The 6,255-nt window shown below is 41.0% G+C and overlaps 1 long non-coding RNA gene across 1 annotated transcript; it reads right to left on the bottom strand.

Annotated features, from left to right (window-relative positions):
* Positions 1–387: 387 nt before the first annotated feature.
* LOC119009357 lies at positions 388–3,613 on the bottom strand. Its single transcript, XR_005071701.1, has 3 exons — positions 3,466–3,613; positions 2,162–2,452; positions 388–1,327 (listed from the first exon to the last, which is right to left on the bottom strand). It is a non-coding gene; the product is annotated as an uncharacterized LOC119009357 (long non-coding RNA).
* Between the last annotated feature and the right edge of the window lie 2,642 nt (positions 3,614–6,255).

Below are 6,255 nucleotides of genomic sequence, written 5' to 3'. Positions count from 1 at the left end.
CTTACAGCCACAGACCAGGTGTGTAATCAGGTTGAACAGGTTTGAACACGTGGACCGCTCTGAAAGTCTTAAAGGTGCAATAGGTGATGCTTATTATAAAACAACTCTTTGTTTTAAATGTCGACTAATATTATCAACAGGATGTAAAGGAATAACAGGTGATGTCAGGATTTCTATGTAGAGTGCAGCAGGATGTTTTTTGTATGATAACCTGGATGTTAGCATCGTCCTGGTGCCCACATCGAAAAGCCTGGAGGAGTTTTTAATTGGATTTGAACACAAGTTTAAGGAGAATTGAATTGAATGCACGTTGTCCTTGTTACTGAAAGCTTTATTAAAGTTTTTCATTACTTCAGATGTGTCACGTTGGGTTTTTTTTCTCCACCCTACCATCTGGTCATCTCGCTCGTGTTTCAGGAGAGGAAGAAGTTCTTCCTCTGCACATCCGTAAATCACAAGTATTACTACAAATCATAATATTACAGTTATATTACAGCATTCAAAACATCTCAACTATAAATATATAACATATGGTTTGACTAAGTACTGACGCATCAAGAGCAGTGGAGATGTGATGGAACAGGAGCAGACGTATAAAGAATAGAGAACATATAACGTTTCTGATCCAAACTCAAATCCAGTTTTGGTATCCAAGTATCCAATACTAAACAATATAATAAACAATAAAACAGATGAAGAAGACACCGACCGTCTTTCTATCCAATCAGCTGTGTGGGAAAGTTTCAGAGAGACGAGGACAGACAAACAACAACAACAAGAGAAGTGTAACAGTTTCTCCTCGCAGTTTTTAAAGCAGCTTCTGGATGTGAACGCAGACCAAAGACTTCACAGAGGGAATTAACATTTCCATCAAGTTTAGTGCAGGACGTGCTGTGCCAAATATCTGTGGTTGAACCAGGTGGAACAAAATATTACTTTGATTATTGTTGGTTGAAAACAAACCACAGTGGTGGACTCGGGATGTTTGAGGGCACCACGTGTGAGCAGGAAGTCATGATGAGTTTATACTGAAGAGACGGCACCTCACTAGGTTCTGCTCACTGGAGGGACTGCTAGAGTCCAACAGAACCAGAACCAAGTCCTTGAAACCGACTACAAACCAAACCATGACCCCAATAAGAAATTATTAATCACAAAGGCTTCATGCAGGTCACAGTGACAGTGACACATTACAGATTTGTTCATGTTGAATACAAAGATCGTAGATTTGTTTTTAACGTAGATGAAATGAGGCGCGTCGGTCTCAAGAGAGTCACCAGGAGGTGCAGAGAACATCCTGGAAACGCCTGATGTTCTGGATCAGGTTCTGTAATAAACACAGAGAACACAAGATAATCAAAATAATGTTAAATGAATATATTAACATTTATTTAAGAGTTCTGTTCTGATAAAAAAAAAAAGGTATCGTGTTCAAATGAGGTCTGAGAAATATATACATACAGATATTGTCATATCAAATCATTGTTTTCTAAACTTAGCGACTGTGAATTAATCATCATATTCACATTATTGACGATTACTGATCAGAAATCTCATTGTGTTAATATCAAAAGTTGTTCCTACAATATTGTCACAGTATGGATGTGAATGTAGAGCCTCACTGATCTAATATGTTGTCATGTTTAGTTTGTAAAGTGCTTTTGAGATTTTAAATATTGTTGTTTTGTGATGTTTTGTTAAAGCCGGGCTGCCCGACCTTCGTCTGCATGGATGTTTATTCACATGTGAACATTTCTTAATGCTGAAATGTTCAATTGCATTAATAAAATACTTTTTACTAAATTATACTTTTACCTGTTGTATTTTCACATGTGATTAACAATCAGGTGAACTAACATTTATGTGAAACTCGACGTGTGAATATTATATTCTACATGTCAGAAAATCCAACAATCCACACTGTAAACGTCCAGTTTCAATTTTCAAAGGTCACGTGACATCATTCTGTTTTTACACATCAAAATTCAGTTGAAAACATTCACATCACATGTGAAACTGTGAGTTCTAATGGTTTGTGGTTGTCGTGTTTATACACAGAGAGAAAAAAAAACCTGTTAAATGTCAGGGTTATATACGGTATATTACGTATTCGCACAGGTCCATATTCATCTGAGCAGGGAAGCGTTTTCCCGACACTTACACACGAACATGCGGAGGCACATTCCACACATGGCGACGACGCTGGAGATCTGAAGCGCTCGGCCACACTCGGCGCTCATCAGACAGTCCCTCGTCCGCAGGCAGCACTTGGGACAACTCCTCCCCGAGGAGCCGTTTCTGTCTGAGTCCGACTCTTCTCCTCTCTTGGGCTGAGTTTGCCTCGTGTCGTGGGGCTTTTCATCCCACTCCTCGCTCGCGCCTCTTCCCATGATGCTTCTGGCTCGTTTGACGAAGTGGAGTACAAGGGTTTGAGAGGACAGATGGATGAGATCTGTGAAGAGAAAATACCACGAACGTTGTTTTGTGTTTGTGCCACAGCTTCACCGGAGCTGAGCGTTCGCAGGGAATAATATGAGCCGACTCTCACAGCAACAACGTACAGTATCCAGTGACTCGACGCCCTGATTCTGCTTTGTTTGTCGAGACTGACATCAGTAAACGCTCTGATTCTTCCTCCTCCTGACGAGGGCGTGTTCTGTTTTCACCTGCACATCGCTGGAACTTCAGTGTCAGGAATGTTTCCAAGTGCTCAGGTAACATTCCTGCCCTGAAAGCTTCCTTCAGGACATTGTGGAACCTCGACACCCAAACAGGCCGTTAAGCACCATCTGAAATGTGAAATCAATTTGACTAGACAGCCTCACTGTACGCCACCGACTCCCGGCGTGATGAAGACGTCTGCTCTCAGATAAATCTATATACATATTAGTCTTTTTTTTTTTTTTTTTAAAGCAGCCGAGCGCCGACACATTATCTGCACTCACATTAAAGAGAAATCATCTTCCGCAAAGTGTGAATCATTAACACGGCGGTCTAAACTTAAGTCCCTTCATGAGCGCTTTATTGAGTGAAGTCACATTGATTTGACAGATTAACAATTCTTCTGCAGTGATGATCATTCCTTCCTGCCAGGAGTCGAGCTTCCTCCTCCCCCCCGTCTGTTTTAACTGTCGGATACAATTGCTCCCCGCAGACATTATCAGATATTAAGTGATAACCCTGACGCTGAAATAACATCTTATCTGTGCCATCCGCTGACTGCCCGTTTATAAGCACTGACAGAAGATTAGATTGCTGGCATCTGGAGGGTATACTGGCATTTTTTTTTTTTTTTTTGGGCCGCACCTTTTCCATCTCATTCAGCTTTTCAAAACTCCATCGCTTTTCAATCATAAGTAATGAAATTCCATCAGGCGACTTGGCCATGAAAGCAACTTAGAAAAAAAAGGAGGTGAGAGAGAGAGACGGCCATTAAGAGCAGAGAAGAACGAGTAATGGTCTTACCCTTTGCTTTCAGAGCTGCCTCTCCTGTCGGTTTGAATCTCTCTCTCTCTCTCGCTGTAGAGAAGACTTTCTTTAGAAGACAGGAGTGAACGCACACCTCCACCCTGACAAAAGACTCCCACACGCTGTTATGAACAACACACTGTCAGGGCCGTTCTGTCGGCCTCGGCTTACAGCCACAGAGCAGGTGTGTATTCAGGTTGAACAGGTTCGGCCGAGTGGACCGCCCTGAAAGTCTTAAAGGTGCAACAAGTGATGCAAACCGAAGGTCTTACCCATGAAAATGATCTGTATCTTGTATTGTAACAGTAGTAGTATGATAGTAAGCAACTCTTTGTTAGAAATGTTGAATAATATTCAACTGAATGTGAAGGAATAACAGGTGACGTCATGATTTCTATGCAGAGTGCTGTGGGGATGTTGTGTTTTTGGAGGCTAACCTGGATGTTAGCATCGCCAAGAAGGGATTTTTTTTTTTAAATTGGATTTTGGTGGCAAACACGAGTTCATGAGATAATCTTCACAGATGAACACCACATTTCCAAAGTGTAAAATAAATCACTAGCAGTAAAAAGCTGATGTTAGGCCATGAGGAGACGGTCGGATGACTTAAACGTCACCACCTCTCACCGTCTGGCCTCAGTTAGAATTAGAATAGTTTGTAAGGAAAGTAAAGTCCGCCTGTAGACGAACGAACGAGACGAGACGAACAAGTGAGTTTCGAAGACATGCATCATTTCATGATGTGTTTTATGTCCTAGAACAAATCTCATCAGCTTGTGGTGAACACGGACTTATTTCGGGCATGAAACTAAAAAAAACATTGACTTTGAGACTTTGCTAACCAGCTAGCCCACTCCTACTCCAGACCAGTCGGGTCAACTAGCTGCACGGCTAACTGAGCTAACTAACGGCAGCTTCAGTTAGCGGTTACCGTGGTGATGTAAAGTAAGTTTGACACAGCTGTCGTATGTTTTCATGATCATTTGAGAAACACTTCACATGTTTCATCTATAAACCTATAAATCACAGGTTTTCAAATATGTCATACTACTCAATATTGATTGATAGATGTGAGTCTGGAGTGAAGTGAAATTTCCGCAAATCCATTTGCATAATCATTTTAATTAATTCATCCAAACACGCAATAAGTTGTCTCTTAATAGCCAATACTAATGCATCTCCGCTGAGCTGTGTGACAGAAGATGTTGCCGCGGAAATGCAATCAAGTTTTAATAAATAATTACACGGAGTAATTAATTGATTAGGCAGCACATTTCATTACATGATGAACAATGATGAATTGAGAAAGGCAGTTCAGGGATGCAATTGAAGCACAAATAATATGAGCGTATTCAAAGAACTGCTTTCCATTAAGAAGCGGAAACACTCATCATCATGTGAATGTGTGAAATGTGAAATGCACTGTAACTTATGTACACATGTTGTCTCAACAATACATCCGCAGCGGTGAATAGAAAGAGGGAAACATGCAGCAGGCGACGTGTCCAGCATTAAAGAATGATTCTTCCTCCATCCAAGGACAAGTGTCGCACTTTATTATATATTTACAGCGTTTTTTTATTGTCCCACTGATCAATATTTTTTTGTCCACACAATGTGAGGAGTCGTAGCCATTATAGGTAAAGTGCATAGTTTCTGTGCCCGTCGAGAAAAATGCATCAATGTCCAAACCCGGCAAGGTGAGAAGCCTTTTCATCAGGAGCGAGAGAGAAAGTGCAGCTTAAGTTCCATTTGTCACTTATTTCCATCCATTTGTATCAATTTGTTGCCCTCTCAAGGTTGTTTAGCCATTAAACATACAATGCTGCTTCTTGTTAATAGTTGTGATCCCCCCACAGGAAACTGCTTTAAAAAAAGCCAGAGTCAAACGAAAACTTCAGTAAAGTTCAAAGTTCAATAAAATGTTTAATCTGACATCTAAAACTAATAAACATACATACGACTTCATGGTTAGCTAGCTGCGCAGGCTAGGCTGCTGTGAGTAAAGTCCCCTGCATTAGTAAATGTTTCTAACCTTTAAAGGTGCAGTGCAACAAGTGCAATAATTGATATATGTTGTTATTAATGTTTCTTTGGAATGTTTCTATGACTGTATTTTTAGCTCCGTTTTGGTCTCCACCACCTTCTGAAGGTAGTCCAACAAGTCACCATATCTAAATGAACTAAAAGGTTGAAATGCCAATGACTTCAAAAATGGCTGCTGTATATAACTGAACCAGGCGAACTGGACCTTTGTTGTTACCTGGTTCACAGTACAAGATGGCAGCTGTTTGTCAATGATTAGGCACCAAAACTACTTTGGTTTATGAAAAGATCATGATTTTGGGTTAAAATTCGGGCTGTTTATCGCGTTTATGGCATGTTCATTATGACCTTCGGCCCGCTCCATAGTTTGAGACATCAGGAAGCGAGGCAGCGGTAACAAACCTCCTCCAGCAGAAGTGGATAAAGAAAAGGGTCTCGGGCTTCAAAGACAAATGTGCGATTGAATATTTTCAAACCTGAGCACCAGGCGAAAAAACCCACACAGACACAGAGAGAAACCAGCTGATGTGTGCCTGCACAGGTTCTCACTCTCACATGGACTTTTTTATTTCATTTTCCTGTTTATGTGTTTTGTGTTCATACATGTGGAACAAACACACACAGATGCACCCTGGTTTGCGCAGTGTGATGAGCAGCAATGAGCGACAGAACAGACAAAAGACGTGCGAGTCAACGCTGTCACGTAGCAGTGTGAGTGCCCCTGTGTTACGTTACGTAGGG

The sequence above is a fragment of the Acanthopagrus latus genome, chromosome 20 (genome assembly GCF_904848185.1).
Source record: "Acanthopagrus latus isolate v.2019 chromosome 20, fAcaLat1.1, whole genome shotgun sequence".
In the NCBI taxonomy this organism is placed as follows: Eukaryota; Metazoa; Chordata; class Actinopteri; order Spariformes; family Sparidae; genus Acanthopagrus; species Acanthopagrus latus.
Note: the sequence above shows the minus strand (reverse complement) of the source record. Positions and strands in the feature narration are given on the sequence as shown.